The sequence below is a fragment of the Neophocaena asiaeorientalis genome, unplaced genomic scaffold (assembly GCF_003031525.2).
Source record: "Neophocaena asiaeorientalis asiaeorientalis breed wild unplaced genomic scaffold, Neophocaena_asiaeorientalis_V1.1 scaffold476, whole genome shotgun sequence".
In the NCBI taxonomy this organism is placed as follows: Eukaryota; Metazoa; Chordata; class Mammalia; order Artiodactyla; family Phocoenidae; genus Neophocaena; species Neophocaena asiaeorientalis.
The window spans coordinates 306623-326971 of record NW_020172178.1 but is presented as its reverse complement, the minus strand read 5'-3'; the positions used below and the strand labels follow the sequence as shown (position 1 = coordinate 326971).

The 20349-nt window shown below is 34.5% G+C and overlaps 1 protein-coding gene across 2 annotated transcripts in view; it reads right to left on the bottom strand.

The window, feature by feature from the left end:
- The window catches only part of UNC79 (unc-79 subunit of NALCN channel complex), a 195729-nt gene that overhangs the window by 156975 nt on the left and 18405 nt on the right, over window positions 1–20349 (bottom strand). The window lies entirely within an intron of this gene.

The following is a 20349-nucleotide window of genomic DNA, read 5'->3' as shown; positions in this document are numbered from 1 at the left end:
TGGGAAAAATAGAAAACAAGCACAAGATGATAGACTCAAGCCCAACCATATCTGTAATTACACTAAGTATAAATAGCCTAAACAATAAATACATTAAATGTAAATAGTCTAAAAGACAGAGATTGTCAAATAGGATTTAAGTTTTTCAAAAAGCATGACCAAATATATGCTGCCCGTGAGAAACACACTTGAAATACAAAGGTAGAGAAGTTAAAAGTAAACGATAGAAAAACTTATACCATTTAAATGCTAGTCATAGGAAAGCTGGAGTGTCTATATAAATTCAGACAAGTAGACTCCAGGACAAAGAATATTACCGGGAACAAAGGAGGATGTTTCACACTGATGAAAATGTCAATTCATCAAGATAACATAACAGTCATAAATATGTGTGTATCTAAAGATAGAGTTTCAATTTATATGAAGCAAAACTAACAGAACTAAAAGGAGAAATAAGTCTATAATAAGTGTTGTAAATTTGAACAATCCTCTCTCAGTAATTGATAAAACAAGCAGACAAAAAAAATCAATAAAAATAGAAGACTTGAACAACATTCTCAACAACTTGACTTAATTGATAACTATAGAATTATCCACTCAATCACTGTGGAACAGACACAGTGTCTAGGTAACATTTACTAAGACAATATTCACATTCATAAAGTAAGCTCCAAAAATTTAGATGGAGTGATAGAATAAAGTATGTTCTCTGACCACAATAGGATTAAACTAGAAATAAAAAACAAAAATATACCTGGAAAATCACAAAATATTTGTACATTTAAAAAAATATACTTCTACTCAATCCATAAATCAAAGAAGAAATCACAAGGAATATTATAAAATATTCTGTTCTGAAATACAATGAAACCACAGCATATCAAATTTGTAGGATGCAACTAAAGGAATGCTTAAAGGGAAATTTATAGCTTTAAATTCTTATTTTGGAAAATTTTAAAGGTCCAAAATAAATGATTCATGCTTCTACTTAATAAGATAGAAAAAGAGCAAATTAAATTAAATATTAGTAGAAGGAAGAAAATAATAAAGATAGAAACAGAAATCAATAAAATTGAAAACAGAAAAAGTCATAAAACTAAATGCTGGGTTTTTTTGGAAAGTTCAATAAAATTGATAAGCCCCTAGGTAGCCTGATGAATAAAAAAATAGAGAAGAAGTAAATTATCAATATCAGGAATGAAAGGTAGGACATCACTGCAGATACTGCAGACATGCCAATAAATTGGACAAGTTGGATAAAATGCCCACATTCATCAAAAAACTTGGTTACACAATTACAAAATTCAACTCAATTAAAAGTAGACAGTTAAATGCCCCATAACTGTTAAATTGAATTCATAATGTAAAACCTTCCCACAAAGAAAGCCCCAAGGCCAGATGGATTTACCAGATGGATTCACTATTAATTATTAAAGGGATAACTAATACAAATCTTACATAAATTCTTTCAGAAAATAGAAGAGGAGGAAACACTTTCCAACTCATTTTATGAAGCCAGCATTACTCTATAAACAAAACCAGATGAAAACATTATAATAAAAGAAAACTAAATCAATATCCCTCATAAATGCAGGACCAGAATCACTTAACAAAAAATTAGCAAATTGAATCTGGCAATATAATATAGCAAACAATGTGGAATTTATCCCAGGAATGCAAGGTTGGTTTAACATTGCAAAGTAAATCAATGTAATTCACCTTATTAACAGAATTAAGGGGGGAAGTCATATGATCATCTAATAGGAGAAAACACATTTGACCAAAATAGACATTCACTCATGATAAAAACTCTCAGCAAACTATGAATAGATGAGGACTTCCTCAATATGATAAAAAGCATCTGTGAAAATCCTACAGCTAACGTCATGTCTAATGGTGAATGTCTGAACACTTTCCCCCTACAGATGAAGGAAAAAAACAATGATATCCACTCTCAGCACTTCTATTCAACACTGAACTGGAGTTATGAGCCAGTGCAATGAGAGAAAGAAAAGGAGAAAGGAAGAAGGGAAGAACGAAATGGAGGGAGGGAGAGAGAGAGAGGGAGGCAGGCAGGCAGGTAGGCAGGCAGACAGACATACAAATTAGAAGAAAAAAAAGTTTTAATTATCTTTATTTGCAAGAAAGCATAATCATATATACAGAAAATCTTAATAAACTTACAAATAAGCTACAAAAATTAATAAGTGAATTTAGGAAGGTTCAAGAATATAAAAGTCAAAAATCAATTATATCTATATAAATAATGTCAATAAACAAGTAGAATATTACATTTTAAAACACTATTTATAATAGCACCCAAACCCATAAAACATTTAGGAGTACCTTTAACAAAATATCTACAGGACCTGTACACTGAAAACTAGCAAATATTGCTGACAGAAATTAAATACGACCTAAATAAATGGCTAGAAATGCCACGTTTATGGATCAGAAGACTCAGTATTGAGTCTTTTCTCAGGAGGTCAATTCTCCCCCAGATTAAACTACATATTCAATGTAATCCCAGTCAAAATGCAATCAGACTGTTTTGTAGAAACTGACAAGCTGATAGTAACATTTCTATGAAAATGCAAAGCTCCTAAAATAGTCAAACGATTTTGAAAAGGAACAAATCTGGAGGATTTACACTACATAATTTCGAGATTTACTATAAAACTATAGTAATCAAGATAGTGTGATACTGGTGAGAGGACAGACAATGAAATAAAATATGGGGTCTAGAAATTGATCCACACATATGTGGTCAATTGGTTTTCAACAAAACAGTCCAGGTAATTCAATGAGGAAAGAGTAATTTTTTCAACAAATTGAACTGGAACAATCAGATATCTTTACGGGAAAAAGTCAACCCTTACGTCCCACCATATACAAAAATTAATTCCAAATGGATCATATACTTAAATGTAAAAGTTTAAACTATAAACTTCCAGAATAATACACAGGAGAATTTCCTTATAACCTTAGGAGAATTTCCTTATAACCTTAGGGGAGAGGAAAGAACCATAAAAGAAAAAGGATCGATACACTGAAATTTACCAAAATTTGAAAATTTTGCTCTTTGAAATACCTGAAAAGGAAATCCCCTGATTAAAAGAACATATTCACAATACATATATCTGAAAAAAGTCTTCTATTTTGAACATACAATAGACAAGCAACCCAATTTAAAAATAAACAAAAGATTTCATTGAGAACTTCAAAAATATATGTGTGTGTATATATATATATATATATATATAAAAGCACCTATAAAGATGTTCATTAGCATTAGTCATCAGAGAAATGCAAACTAAACAACAACATGATATTACTACTTGGCCATCAGAATGTCTAACATTAAAAGACCAACAATCCCAAGTGTTGATAATAATATAGAACTCGAACTCTCATATACTTCTGGAGGGAGTATAAGATGGTACAACCACTTTTGAAGAAGTGTTTGGACATTTCTTATAAAATACACTTACCATATAATCCAGCATTTTCATTGCCAGTTATTTATCAAAATAACTGAATGTATATCTTCATAAAAACACTTTTATATGAATGTTTATAGCTTTACTCATAATAGGTAAAATGTTCATCAAGAAGTGAATGGATAAACTGACATAGCCATACAATGCATTACTACTCAACATTTTAAAAAGTGAACTACTTATATACCAACATGGATAAATTTTAAAAACATTATGCTGAGTGAAATAAGCAGATACAAAAATAGTACATTCTATACGATTCCATTCATATGAAATCCTAGGACAGGCAAAACTAGTCTATAATGACAAAAAGCAGATCAGTGGTTGCCTATGGTGGATGGACTGAAAATAAAACTAGGAGATATTTGTGGGGTGATGGAAATGTCCTGTATGTTGATTACAGCTTTGGTTACATTAGTGTATACACTTGTCAAAAGTTATCAAACTACGCTTAAAATGGGTCATTTTATTGCATGAAAATTATATCTCAACAAAATTGATTTTTTAAAAAAATGAGGGACCAACCAAATGTATACTTCAAAGGAAATGAAATAGTATACTGAAACCTGAGAGAAAACATTTGTCTGAAAATTATCTAGTCAATGAATCAAAAGATTTTAGGAAAGTCTGTGGCATCTGCAACATGAAGCAAAAACATAAGACCTCTATAAAAACAGGAGTAGACAGTCACAGAAATTCAGGGTAACATAGGACACTAACAGAATGAGATAAAAATAGAGTTAGGTAAGAGACATGATAAAGGTAATTAAACTAAAAATTAGATAGCAAAATTAGAGACCCTCATTCAGTGCAATAAATAGAGCTGATTTGGGGAATAAGTCAAGTAAGTTATAGAGTAAACCAACCTGAAAAACTAAGAATATAGAGGAAAAGATAAATGTATGGAAAATAGTGGCTATTAACAGCTACACAGCACAGAAAATGAAAACATGACCTATGAATTACAGGTGTTCCTGAGGAATAAACCAAGACAATTTGAAGAAAGCAATAATTTAAAATTTCATTAATGTGAAATTTCCTGAAAAAAGGACCTGAATTTGCAGATTGAAAGTGTTCTTCACATTATAGAAATTAATGAAAAGATACTTATATAGAAATATTTAAGAAAAGGGTTTTTTTTAATAAATAGATAAGGCTCCACGAATTAAGAACAACAAAGGTAACTCCTGTAACAGATAAAAATCACTGGTCTAAGATTTGTCTTCTATAACTCTGAAATTCCAGGAACCTATGAAGCAATTTTTACATATTTTTCACAGTGAGGCAGAGGTTACTTTCATGTGTGAAGAAATAGAAAGACATTCTTAAATATGCCTGACCTCAAAAAATATATATGACCTTCATTTCACCATTGAAAATATTACATTGAAAAAAGTCTGGGTTCCATTTCTCCAGAAACAATAGACAAATAAATTCAAGTCAGTTCTCCTAATGAGAACAATTAGAAAACCGGACAAGATTAAATGCAAAAGGAAATAAACAAACAAACAAAAACCCAGAGAACTGTATGGGAGAATTATGGGGCCATGATCCAAAAGAAAATGAGATTGCCAAAAGGTAGGTCTGGCATTTGAGGCCACTCTTTCTCCTTTGCCTATTTCTCTTTCTGCCAATTCCACAAGATGAGCAGATTTCAACAGACTCTCTGAAATAGGGGAAGTAAATTTGGAATTGGGTGACTACCAAGAAATGGGAAACCTAAAAATCTCCCTGGGCTGTGGGTAGAGGTCCCAAAAGGTCACACCTAGAAGTAAAGAGGAACCAGAAATAGACCAACCCTCACAGGGACTGAAGACCAGCTTCAAATCATCTCAAGAACTGACCACAGAGTTTTTTTTCTGAGCTGCATTAAAGTGACCTGGGTTACCAATTCTACAGCCTCCTGCCAGAAGCAAACACACAAATACTCTCTGAAGAAACATAACTTAATCCTAAACCTCAAATTAACCCCATAGTTTTTCTATCTAATATCTTGCACACAATTATTTAAAAAAATACAAAGACAAAGACAAGAAAAAAAAAAGAAATGACAATAGAATCAGAATCTCCAGAGATCTGGAATATTGAGTTATCAGGAAAAGACTTTAAAATAACTATGCTTAATATATTCTATAAAGTAAGAGACAGTTAGAGAATATAATCAGATATTGGAATTTTTAAAGAACCAAATGGAAATTCTAGAACTTAAAAATACAATTAACAAAATTAAGAATACATTTGGGAAGTTAACAATTAATGATGGGGAAGAAAAGTCAGATAAAAAGATTCAGAATGAAGCATAGAAAGATGAAATGAGAGAGGAGAATACAAAAAAATATTCATAGAAGACATGGGAGAAAAGATGTAACATATGTGTCATTGGAATTCCAGAAAGAAGGATGAGAATATGGTATAAGCCATTGTTGAAGAAATAAGGGAACTTCCAGTTACAGCCATGATGTTTTAAGAATGTACTGGACTTACCCTTCAACTGGACAAAATGTATAAAGCAACTTGTTTCCGACACTGGGCATAGATTTTAACACAAGGTTGCAATCCTCTGAAAAGAGGGGAACACACAAATTAAGTTCTACATTCACCTTGGTTTTCTGCCTGGGAACACTTGCAAACTGCAGCAAAGAGAAGTGAAACCCAATTAGTAATTAGCATTTTCGGTGGGTAGAGGAAACATCAGAGTGAAGAAGTGCTAATGCAACTGGAATTTGTAAGTAAAGTGAGAACAGAAGGGAGTGCCAGAGAATAGGTCCCATAAATCTGTGTAAGGATGCTCCTCAGGTCCTTGGCTTAATCCTAAACTGCATGGTCTCACAGAAAAACTTCACAAGGACTAGCAGAGAACACATACTTAATGGTTGAAAGCTGAACAGAGATTTTATAGGTCCCATTGTGCTAGAGATGCACTGTATTTCCAATGTAGCCAAAGTGAGGAACGTTGGTGAACACACCAGATATTCAGGAGACCACAGATAGGTCACTACTAAAAAACTAAAGGTCAATATCCCTGATGAATATAGATACAAAAATTCTCAATAAAATACTAGCAAACTGAATTCAGCAGCACATGAAAAGGATCGTTCACGATGGTCAAGTGAGATTTATCTGTGGAATGCAAAAATGGTTCAACATACACAAATCAATAAATATAATACATTACATTAGTAGAATGAAAGAAAAGAATCATAAGATTACCTCAACAAATGCAGCATATGACAAAACTCAAAATTCATGGTAAAAACTCTTAACAAATTAAGCATAGAAGAAAAATATCTCAACATAATAAAGGCCATATATAACAAGCCCATGGCTAACATCATACTCAATGGTGGAAGGTTGAAAGCTTTTCCTCTAAGATCAGGAACAAGACAAAGTACCCCTCTCACCACTCTTATTCAACATAGTACTGAAAGTCCCAGCTAGAGCAATCAGGCAAGAAAAAGAAATAAAATGTATGAAAATTGTAAAGGAAGACATAAACCTGTCTCTATTTGCAGATGACATTATTTTATATATATAAAATCCTAAAGACCCAACAAGAAAACTGTTAGATCAATGAATTCAGTAAACGTGCAGAATACAAAATTAAGATACAAAAATCAGTAGCATTCCTATATACTAACAAGGCATTTTATGAAAAAGAGATAAAGAAATCAATTTCATTTACAATAGCATCAAAAACTATAAAATACTTAGAATAAACTTAACCAAGGTGAAAGATCTCTAGTGTGAAAACTACAAGACGTTGATGAAAGAAATCAACGACACAAATAAATGGAAAGGCGTCCCAAGTTAATGAACTGAAAGAATTAATATTGTTAAAATGTCAATACTACCAAAAGCCATCTATAGATTCAATGCAATTCTGTCAATATTACAATGGCATGTTTTATGGATGTAAAAAACACTCCTAAAATTTATATGGAGCCACAAAAGACCTCAAACAGCCAAAGAAATCCTGCAAAAGAACAAAGCAGGAGGCATCACATTCCCTGATTTCAGGCTACACTATAAAGCTATAGTAATCAAAACAGTATGGTACCAGCATAGAAACAGACATACGACCAATGGACTAGAACTGAGAGCCCAGAAATAAAGCCAAGCATATATGGTCAATTAATATTTGACAAAGGGAGCCAAGAGTACTCAAATGGAGAAAAAACAGTTTCTTCAATAAGTGGTGCTAGGATAAGTGGATATTCACATGTAAAAGAATGAAACTGGATCCCTATCTACTCACAAAAATTAACTTGAAATGGATTAAAGACTTAACTGTACGACCTGAAACCATGAAAATCCTAGAAGAAAACATAGGAATAAGACTCGTTGACATGGGGTTGGTAGTCATTTTTTGGATATGACACCTAAAGCATAAGCAACAAAATCGAAAATATACAGGTGGGACTATACCAAACTAAAAAGCTTCTGCACAGCAAAAGAAACCTTCAACAAAGTGAAAAACAACCTATGGAATGAGAATAAACATTTTTAAACCATATATCCAAAATATATAAAGAACTCATACAGCTCAATAGCAAAAAAGAAGAGGAAAACAATTTTAAAATGGGCAAAAAACCTAAATAGATATTTTTCCAAAGAAGATATACAAAAGGCCAACAGGTACATGAAAAGGTGCCCAACATCACTAGTCATTAGGGAAATGCAGATTAAAACTACAAGGGGACTTGAGGACATGGTGGGGGAGGGGGAAGCTGGGCAAAGTGAGAGTAGCATCGACATATATACATTACCGAATGTAAAATAGTTATCTAGTGGGAAGCAGCAGCATAGCACAGAGAGATCAGCTCCGTGCTTTGCAATGATCTAGAGAGATGGGATAGGGAGGGTGGGAGGGAGGTTCAAGAGGGAGGGGGTATGGGGATATATGTATGCATATGGCTGATTCACTATATGTATGCATATGCCTTATTCACTTTGTTGTACAACAGAAACTAACACAGTATTGTGATGCAATTATACTCCAATAAAGATCTATTAAAAAACACACACACACACACAATGAGATACTACCTCACACCTGTTAGAATGACCAGCATCAAAAAGACAAGAGAGGGCTTCCCTGGTGGCGCAGTGATTGAGAGTCTGCCTGCCGATGCAATGGACATGGGTTCATGCCCCGGGCCGGGAAGATCCCACATGCCGCGGAGTGGCTAGGCCCGTGAGCCATGGCCGCTGAGCTTGCGCGTCCGGAGCCTGTGTTCCGCAACGGGAGAGGCCACGACAATGAGAGGCCCATGTACCACAAAATAAAATTAAATTAAATTAAAAAAAGACAAGAGATAACAAATGCTGACATGGATGTAATGAAAAGGGAACGTTCATGCACTATTGTAAATTAGTGCAGCCACTATGGAAAACAGTAAAAGGAACACTCAAAAAGTTAAAAATACAACTACCATTTCCACTTCTGGAAATATATCCAAAGGAGACAAAAATACTAACTTGAAAAGATATCTACACCCCCATGTTCACAGCAGCATTATTACGATAGGCATGACATGGAAGCAACCTAAGTGTCCATCAATGGATAAATAGATAAAGAAGTTGTGAGTACAAATTTCCAGTTATAAGATAAATAAGTACTCAGGGTGTAAGGTACAACATGATGATTATAGTTAACACTGCTGTATGATATACAAGAAAGTTGTTAAGAGAGTAAATCCTGATTTCTCATCACAAGGAGAAAAAATTTTTTTCCTTTCTTTCTTTTCTTTGTGTTGATATATGAGATGATGGATGTTAGTTAAACTTACTGCAATAATAGTTTCACAATATATACAAATCAAACAATCATGCTGTACACCTTAAACTTATACAGTGACATGTTAATTATTTCTCAATAAAACTGGAAAAAAAGAAAATTTCAATCAAATAGAAAAAAAAAGAATAGTTTTCAAAAGAAAAAAAGAAGGCAGTTTAACCTTCAAAAGAGCAACAATTTGGCATGAAACTAGAAATCAACCAGAAAAGGAAATGAGAAAAAATGATCACATGGAGACTAAACAACCTGCTACTAAAAAAACCAATGGGTCAACAATGGAATCAAAGAGGAAATTTTTAAAATACCTTGAGAAAAACAACACTGAAAACACAACCATACAAAATCTATGGGATGCAACAAAAGACAAATATATATATATATATATATATATATGTATAACTGAATCATTTCACTGTACAGCAGAAATTAACACAACATTGTAAATCAACTATACTTCAATAAAATTTTTTAAATTAAAAAAAAAAATCTATGGGATGCAGCAAAAGCAGTCCTAAGAAGGAAGTTTATAGCATTACAGGCCTTCCTCAAAAACAAGAAAAATCCCAAATAAACAACCTAACCCACCACCTAAAAGAATTAGAAAAAGAAAAAACAAAACCTAACGTCAGCAAAAGGAAGGAAATAATAAAGATATGAGAGGAAATAATAAAGATCAGAGAGGAAATAAATAAAATAGAGATTTTTTAAAAATATCAATAAAACCAAGAGCTAGGTTTTTGAAAGTATAAATAAAATCAACAAAACCTCTGGCCAGGCTTACCAAGAAGAAAAGAGAGAGGATCCAAATAAAATAAGAAAAGAAAGAGGAGAAATAACAACCAATGCCACAGAAACCCAAAAACAGAAATCATAAGAAAATACTATGAACAGTTATATGCCAATAAAATAGAAAACCTAGAAGAAATGGACAAGTTTGTAGAAACATACAGCCTGCTAAAACTGAATCAAGAAGAAACAGATAATTTGAATAGACCAATCATAAGAAGTAAAATAGAATCTGTGATTTTTAAAAAAATCCCGGCAAACAAAAGTCCAGGACCAGATGGCTTCATTTGGGGATTCTATCAAACATACAAAGAAGAACTTATACTTATCCTTCTCAAATTCTCCCAAAAGAATGAAAATGAGGGAAAACTCCCAAAGTCACTCTATGAATCCACCATCACTCTGATACCAAAACAAGACAAAGACACTACCAAAAAAAAGAATTACATGCCAATATCTTTGATGAATAAAGATACAAAAATCCCCAACAAAATATTTGCAAACTGAATCCGAGAACATATAAAAAGGATCATACAACATGATCAAGTTGGATTCATCCCAGGGTCTCAAGGATGATTCAATATATGCAAATCGATCAGTGTGATACACCACATCAACAAAAGACAAAAACCACATGATCATCTCAATAGACACAGAAAATGCATTTGATAAAACTCAACTTCCATTCATGATAAAAACTCTCCCCAAAGTGAGTACAGAGGGAATATATCTCAACATAATAAAAGCCATTTATGACAAATCCACAGCCAACATAATACTCAGTGGTGAAAAGCTAGAAGACTTCTCACCAAATTCTGGAATGAGACAAGGATGCCCACTCTCACCACTCTATTCAACATAGTATTGGAAGTCCTAGCCATAGCAATCAGACAAGAAAAAGAAATAAAACGTATCCAAATCAGAAGGGAAGAGGTAAAATTGTCATTATATGCAGACGACATGATACTCTATATAGAAAACCCTAAAGATTCAACACAAAAACTATTAGAACTGATAAATGAATTCAGCAAGGTAGCAGGATACAAGATTAACATACAGAAATCTGTTGCATTTCTTTACATTAGCAATGAAATATCAGAAAGAGAAAGTTTTTTTAAAAACCCATTTAAATCTCATCCAAAAAATAAACCACCTAGGAATAAATCTAACCAAGCAGGTGTAAGACTTATACACTGCAAACTGTAAAACATTGATAAAGGAAATTGAAGATGATTCAAGGAAATGGAAAGATATCCCATGCTCCTGGATTGGAAGAATGAATATAGTTAAAATGGCCATACTACCCAAAGAAATTTACAGATTTAATGTAAATTAAATTCAAATTACCCGTGACCTTTTTCACAGAACTAGAAGAAATAACCCTAAAATTTATATGGAACCACAAAAGATCCAGAATTGCCAAAGCAATCCTGAGGAAAAATAACAAAGCTGGAGGCATAACCCTTCCAGACTTCAGACAATACTACAAAGCTACAGTGATCAAAACAGCATTGTGTTGGCACAAATGTTGGCACAAAAACAGACATATAGGTCACTGGAACAGAATAGAGAGCCCAGAAATAAACCCAAACACCTATTGGTCAATTAATCTTCCACAAAGGAGACAATGGAGAAAAGACAGTCTCTTCAGCAAGTGGTGTTGGGAAAGCTGAACAGCCACATGTAAATCAATGAAGTTAGAACACTCCCTCATACCGTACAAAAAAATAAACTCAAAATGGCTTAAAGACTTAAATATAAGACGTGACACCATAAAACTCCTGGCAGAGAAGATAGGCAAAACATTCTCTGACATAAATCGTAACAATATTTTCTTAAATCAATCCTCCAAGGCAAAAGAAAGAAAAAAAAACATAAACAAATGGGACCTAATCAAACTTATAAGCTTTTGCACAACGAAAGAAACCATAAATAAAATGAAAAGAGAATCTACAGAATGGGAGAAATTATTTGCAAATGAAACGACCGACAAGGGCTTAATTTCCAAAATACACAAAGAGCTCATACAGCTCAATAAATAAAAATTAAAAAATGGGCAGAAGACCTAAATAGACATTTCTCCAAAGAAGACATACAGATGGCCAACAGGCACATGAAAAGGTGCTCAACATCACTAAAATTAGAGAAATGCAAGTCAAAACTACAATGAGGTATCACTTCACACCAGTCAGAATGGCCATCATCGAAAAGTCTACAGATAAAAAATGCTGGAGAGAGTGTGGCAAAAAGGGAACCCTCCTACACTGTTGGTGGGAATGTAAATTAGTACAGCCACTATGGAAAACAGTATGGAAGTTCCTTAAAAAACGAAAAATAGAGTTATCATATGATCCAGCAATTCTACTCCTGGGCATATATCCAGAAAAAACAAAAACCCTAATTTGGAAAGATACATGCACCCCAATGTTCATAGCAGCAATATTTATAATAGCCAAGACATGGAAGCAATCTAAGTGTCCATCAACAGATGAATGGATAAAGATGTAGTATATATATAAAATGGAATACTAGTCATAAAAAAGAATGAAATATTGTCATTTGCAGCAACATGGATGGACCTAGAGATTATCATACTAAGTGAAGTAAGTCAGACAGAGAAAGACAAATATTATATGTTATCACTTATACATGGAATCTAAAGATAAGAAAACATATTTACAAAACAGAAACAGACTCACAGACATAGAAAACAAACTTATGGTTACCAAAGGGGAAAGGTGGGAGAGGGATAAATTAGGAGGATGGGATGAACAGATACACATTACTATATACAAAATAGATAAACAACAAGGATTTACTGTATAGCACAGGGGACTATATTCATTATCTTGTAATAACCTATAATGGAAAAGAATCTGAAAAATAATATATATATACATGTATGCATATACATATATATATGAAACTGAATCATTTTGCTGTACACCTGAAACTAACACAGTATTGTAAATCAACTATACTTCAACTTAAAAAGGAGCAAAAACTGACAGCTCAACAGAAACAATGAAAACAAAAAGATCATTAAATACCTTCAAAGTACTGAAAGAAAATGCCAATCTAGAATTCTACACACTGAGAAAATATCTTTAAGAAATCAAGCCAAAACAAAGACATTTTCAGACAAACACTAACTGAGAACATGTATCCCCAGTAGAAAGGCACTAAAGGAAATACAGAAGGATATTATTAAGGAAAAACATTAAATCCTAGATGGGAGCTTACAGATATAAAAAGGGAAAAGAGCAAGAAAAAAATCTAATGAATACTGACTGCAAAGAACAATAATAATTATGTTTTCTGTAATTATTAAAAATAGAAAGAGCATAACAGCATAGCATGAAAGTCAGGAGTGTGTAAAAGAAGTTAAAATCTTCTGCCATTTTACAGAAAAAGGTAAAAGTACTATTTTATACTGGACACTGACAAGTCAAAATGCACGGTGGGGCTTCCCTGGTGGCGCAGTGGTTGAGAGTCCGCCTGCCGATGCAGGGGACACGGGTTCGTGCCCTGGTCCGGGAAGATCCCACATGCCGTGGAGCGGCTGGGCCTGTGAGCCATGGCTGCTGAGCCTTCGCGTCCGGAGCCTGTGCTCCGCAACGGGGGAGAGGCCACAACAGTGAGAGGCCCGCGTACCGCAAAAAAAAAAAAAATACATGGTGTATGTTAATCCACCCCACCCCCTTATCTATGGGGGATACGTTCCAAGACCCCCAGCAGATGCCTGAAACCATGGTTACTACTGAACCCTGAGTATAATATGATTTTCCTACACATATATATCTGTGATCAAGTTTAATTTATAAATTAGGCACAGGGCTTCCCTGGTGGCACAGTGGTTGAGAATCCGCTTGCTGATTCAGGGGACACAGGTTCGATTCCTGGTCCGGGAAAATCCCACGTGCCACGGAGCAACTAAGCCCATGCGCCACAACTAACTGAACCTGTACTCTAGAGCCCGCGAGCCACAACTACTGAGCCCGTGCACCACAAGAGAAACTACTGCAATGAGAAGCCTGCACACCGCAAGGAAGAGTAGCCCCCACTCGCCGCAACTAGGAAAGCCCGCATGCAGCAACGAAGACCCAAAGCAGCCAAAAACAAATAAATAAAATAAATTTGTTTAAAAAAATTAGGCACAATAAAAATTAACAATAATAACTAATAATGAAGTAGAACAATTATAATATACTGTAATAAAAGTTATGTGAATGTGGTCTCTCCCTCTGAAAATATCTTATTGTACCGCACTCACCCTTCTTAAGATAATGTGAGATTACCATGCCTGCATGATGAGATGAATTGAGATGAATGACGCAGGAACTGTGTTTAAGTGTTACACTACTATTGACCTTCTGACAATACATCAGAAGATGGATCTTCCGCTTGGGGTGATCCTGGATCATCAAGCCATGATGATGCTGATGATTGGATGTCAGGAGAATATGATGTCTATGGTTGGGAATCCCAGGTGGGACACTGCAGGAGGGTGTGAGATTTCATCATACCATTCAACACAGCACACAATTTTAAACTTATGAATTATTTCTGAAATTTTCCATTTAATATTTTCGGACTGCAGTTGACCGTGGGTAGACAAAACCATGGAAAGCAAAACCATGGGTAAGGGGGGACTACTGTAATCTCTAGGGTAATGTTTAAAATGAATGTTTAAAATGAATAACTCACCAGGACAGAGATGAAATATTTAAATATACCCAATTAGTGCAAAAGAGGCAAAAAGAGAGAAAAAAGAGAACACAAAAGGCAGGAGAAATAGAAAATGGTGGATTTAAAATCAAATATCCTAGTAATTACATTGCATATATATGGACTAAGAGTTTCAATTAGAAGACAAAGATCATGAAAACTGAGTTTAAAAAATAGAACTATATGCTACTTACAAGACACACATGAAATCTTAAATCTTAAAAAGCTGAAAACAAAAGGGTTGGAAATTTTATACTACACACGCACTCATGAAAGCTGGTGTAGCTATATTAGAATAAAACAAAGTAGATTCTGATATAAAAAAAAGCATTACTAGAAATAAAGGCATGCATTTCATAATGGTAAAAGTTGCAATTCACCAGAAAGATAGTGTATTCTAAATTTGTCCACACCTAATAAAACAGCCTCCAAACTAATACAGCAAATACTGACAGAACTACAAGGAGAAATACACAAATCCACAGTCATCAGTGGGAGAGTTTAACATTCTACTCTTAGTAACTGATGGAAGAAACATACAAAAATGCAATAAGGATATAGAATATTTGAACTACACAATTAAGAAATTTTATTTAATTGATATATTTATATAGAACACAGTATCAAACAACTGCCAAATATGAGTTCTTTTAAGTACACAGGAATGTTTACAAAAATGACCATAAGCTCAGCCCTAAAGAAAATAGGGCTTAAAACTGTCAGAGGAATGAAATAATACAAAGTATGTTGTCTGACTATAGAAGAGTCAAGCTATAAATCTATATAAAACTTCACTACGAAAATCCCCATATGATTAGAAATTAATCATCATCCTTCTAAATGACCCATGGGTCAAAGAGAAAACCATGAAGGAACTTAGAACTCAGCATAGCATAGGAGGTTTTAGCCCATACAACAAGGCAAGAGACATAAAAGCCTTAAGGACTGAAAAGAAGACATTAAACTGTTATCATTCAACAATAATATAATTGCACACATGAAAAATGTTTTAAAAACAAAACTACAGATTCATTATTAGAATTAAAAAGTGATTTATCAAGGTTGCTGGATATAAGATCAATATACTAGAATTAATTGCATGTCTATATACTAGCAAAAAGAGTTAGAAAATGTAATTTCTAAAAGATATATCATTGACAATAACATCAAAATAAATAAATAAATACCTAGCAACACACTACATGAGACATAGGCAAGACATCTACACAGAAAACTACAAAACAGCATTGAGGGAAACTAAAGAAAGCCTAAATAAATGAAGAGAGACACTATGCACATGGACTAGAAGATTCAATATTACACAGATGTCAGTTCTCCAAATTGATCTATAGATTCAAGGCAATTATCAATCAAATCCTAGTTGTTTAGGTATATGTTTGTGTGTGTTTAACTTGACAAACTCTTCCACTTAGCAAATAGCTAGGAATAACCTTGAAGGAGGAAGAAAAGAAGAAAGAACAGGAAGAAGAGAAAGCAGGGGAGACAAGCAAGAGATCAACAATTACAACAAGGTAGAAAGACTTGCACTGAAGGATATAAAATTTTATTATTAATGTACATTAATTCAGACAGTGTAGTATTGTGAAAAGGAAAAATACACAAATAGAACTAAATAAAGAATCCACAGAAAGAGCCATCCTCAAATAGACACTTGATTTATGACAAAAATGGTACTACAGAGCAGTAATAAAAGGACGACATTGGGCTTCCCCGGTGGCGCGGTGGTTGAGAGTCCGCCTGCCGATGCAGGGGACATGGGTTCGTGCCCCGGTCCGGGAAGATCCTACATGCCGCGGAGCGGCTGGGCCCGTGGGCCATGGCCGCTGAGCCCGTGCGTCCGGAGCCTGTGCTCCGCAACGGGAGAGGCCACAACAGTGCGAGGCCTGCGTACCGCAAAAAAATAATAAATAAATAAAAGGACGATATTTTCAGTAAATGATGTTGAGTTGACTGACTACCCATAAGAGGAAAAAAAAATTGTCCCTTACCTCACACCATACAGGAAAATTAGTCCCAGATACATCTAAATGTAAAATGTAAAAAACAAATATTCTATAAGATAATGAATAATATTGTCATAATTTTGGAGTAGGGAAAGATTTTCCTAGGATATAAAAAGCACTTTATATAATGAAAAAGATTGTTAATTTGATTACATTAAAAATAAGGAGCTCAGTTAATCAAAAGTCATCATTAAAAGAGAGAAAAAATAAGAAAAGATATTTGTAACATATGTAACTGACAAAGATTATATAAAGAGGATATCCAAATGGCCAATAAATATATGAAAAAGTGTTCAACTTCATTAGTAATCAGGGAAACACAAACTATAAGCACAATAAGGTACTTCTACAAATCCTCGAATATGACTACAATTTTGAAAACAAATAAAATTAAGTATTGCTCAAAATGTGAAATACAGACAAAAAGCGCTCTCATACACTACTAACGGTAGTACAAACTAGTACAACCATTACTAGTTTTGGAAAACTGTTTGCCATTATCCATTAAAACTGGATAGATTCATACCCTCTGATCCAATAATTCTACCCTAGGCATACATCTAGCAGACATGTGTTCATGTGTGTACCAAAAGATATGGGGAAGGATGTTCATGGCAGCATTATTTGTAAGAGCCAAAAAGTGTGAACCACCCAAATATCCATTAATAGTAAAATGGATACATAAACTGTGGTACATACATCCGGTAAAATATTGAGATTATATATATATATAGTAATAAAAATGAACAAAGTGCAGTTATGCTCAACCCACGGATAAATCACACACACACAGACACACTGGCACACACACACAAATAATGTGTGATTCCATTTATATAAAATTTAACACTAGGCAAGAATGATCTCTGATGTTAGAAGTCAGGCTATCAAAGAAATGGGAACAAACTGACCCTGGAACTGAAGATGAACTGTGCTTAAGACAATGAAGACGATGCTGGTCAGACCACCAGTGACCAACTTCAAGGTGACGGTCACAGCTGACTGTGCTGTTTCTGTTGCGGCCCCCTCCCGTCCATCTATAAAAGCTCTTGCCCACTGACTGTTGGCGGGGCGGGGTGGAGGGGGTGTGGGAGGGAGGGAGTCGGCCTTTGGACAGGAGTCCCCCCGCCAACCCCCTTGTGTGCCAGCATCCAAAATAAAGCAAACTTTCCTTTCCAAAAAAAAAAAAAAAAGAAGGCAGGCTAGTGGTTACCTGTGGGACAGAAGGAGAAGGTAATCATGGTAGTAAACATGGTGGGAGGTGTTCCACATATACTTAAAATTTGTATTTTTTTACATGTCTATAATGCACCGATAAAATGGTTTAAAACATTTTAAATTATGTGGACATAAAATCAATATAATAAAAAGATAAATAAGAAGTCAAAGAGGAGGAAGTTAGGACATAAAAGGACTGGTAGGCCTTCTTGTATTTTTAACTTGTATACAACTCAAGAATCCAACTCTACTAATGTAGGGTTAGATATGTGGTAGACTAGACCAAAGTTTAACCTTGTAGTGCTATCTTAAGTCATTCTCGATCTACTTTTGCCACAATCTTGGTCTTGGGAAATTATATATTGTGCCACATTTTTGTCCTCTAATTCAGATGGAAACTACACAATAACTTGTGTTCATCTTTGTTAACAAAGGCTAAATTATGTACTATTGGCACACTGTAGCAAGAAAATTGCTAAATAATTTCTTTCTCCCCCACAGCAGAGCTTTATAGAACAATATAATGGCTATTTCATTCCCAAGAAACTTGCAATTTTTGTATCTTTAAGACTTGTACTTAATGACCAAAATAATTGGGGTAGTTTTTGTTGTTGATAAATACTAATAAACTCAAAAGAAGCAAACATTGTAGATTACCAAATCCTCACTATTTGATCATCATCTTCATATGAGCTGTAAACATTCCCATGTTATTACGCTTTAAAAGCAATAAATAAATTAAATACATATATGTATAGTTAAAATTATGGTGAATTACTAACAATTATTAAATCTAGGTGGCTATATGTGTGTTCATATTGTTACTCTTTTGTTTGTTGTTGTTACAATGGCTTTCTTTTTTAAATTATTATTACAAATTTATTATATTTATTTATTTATTTTTGGCTGCATTGGGTCTCGCAGGCTCTAGAGCGCAGGCTCAGCAGTTGTGGCACACGGGCCCAGGTGCTCCGCGGCATGTGGGATCCTCCCGGACCAGGGCTCAAACCCGTGTCCCCTGCCTTGGCAGGCAGATTCCTAACCACTGCGCCACCAGGGAAGCCCCCATAGTGTTACTCTTTAAACTTTTCTGTATTTGAAAAATGTCATAGTAAGGAGCGGGGGTAACTTTGTATAATTATATACAATATGACCTCTATTGTATTTTAAAATGCTCATCAAAAAAACTGGAGGGGTGGGCTTCCCTGGTGGCGCAGTGGTTGAGAGTCCGCCTGCCGATGCAGGGGACACGGGTTCGTGCCCCAGTCCGGGAGGATCCCACGTTACGCGGAGCGGCTGGGCTCGTGAGCCATGGCCCCTGGGCCTGGGCATCCGGAGCCTGTGCTCCGCGACGGGAGAGGCCACAGCAGTGAGAGGCCCCCACACAGCAAAAAAAAAAAAAAAAAAAAAAAAAAAAAAAAAAACTGGAGGGAAATATACCAAAATGTTAATAATGGTCATTTCTAGTTAGTATTTTTTCTTTCTTTCATATTTCTATAATTTTTCTAGAAGCAAATTTTCCTTTTATAAAAAATAAAATTTACTTTTTAAAAAGGAAATAAATCACTGGGAAGACATACAGTGTTGCTGGTCCCTAAGAAAGTATTTCATCTTTGAGCTTCCAAGTCCATAAAATTCTATCTCCACATAATTTTTTTATTGAGAATATTTAGGGTTTTAATGCCACCTAAATACCGAAGATACCCTTTAGTGCATATTTCATTGTCGAAAGCATTGCAGAAAATTTCTAGTGCTCCAGCTAAAGTTTAATTACAGAACTGAATTGAACAGAACAATGTGGATTTTCAATTAAGATGATCTAGGATCAAATTCAAGCTGTGCTCCTTTATTATCTGTGTGAACTTAGTGCTGTTACTTAAACTCTCTGTCCTACGCTTCATCTGTAACATTGCAATAAGAAAACTACCTCTCAAGATTTTTGTAAGAATTAACTGAGAAAAATGTCTATAAAACCCAATACGGCGCTTGGTCCATAAATTTTGTTCAACTAGGAGAAGGCTAACATATTAAATGAGATAATAAGCAGCTAGAATGACGTCAGACAGACAGCCAGTGCTGGATAAATAGTAATACATAGATCAGAATGATTAATTTTTTTCAATGATCCCTTGTTTCCTGCACAAAACACGATGGTCAATTAGCATGGTAGTTCCAAGACAGCTGTTTCCCAGGGCCTTGGACAGAGGCTGGCAGGTAGAAGACAAATAATGACACACTGAAAGGATGGAAGTGTGTGGAGATATGAGTACAAGAATGGACTGGAGAATGAATGCCT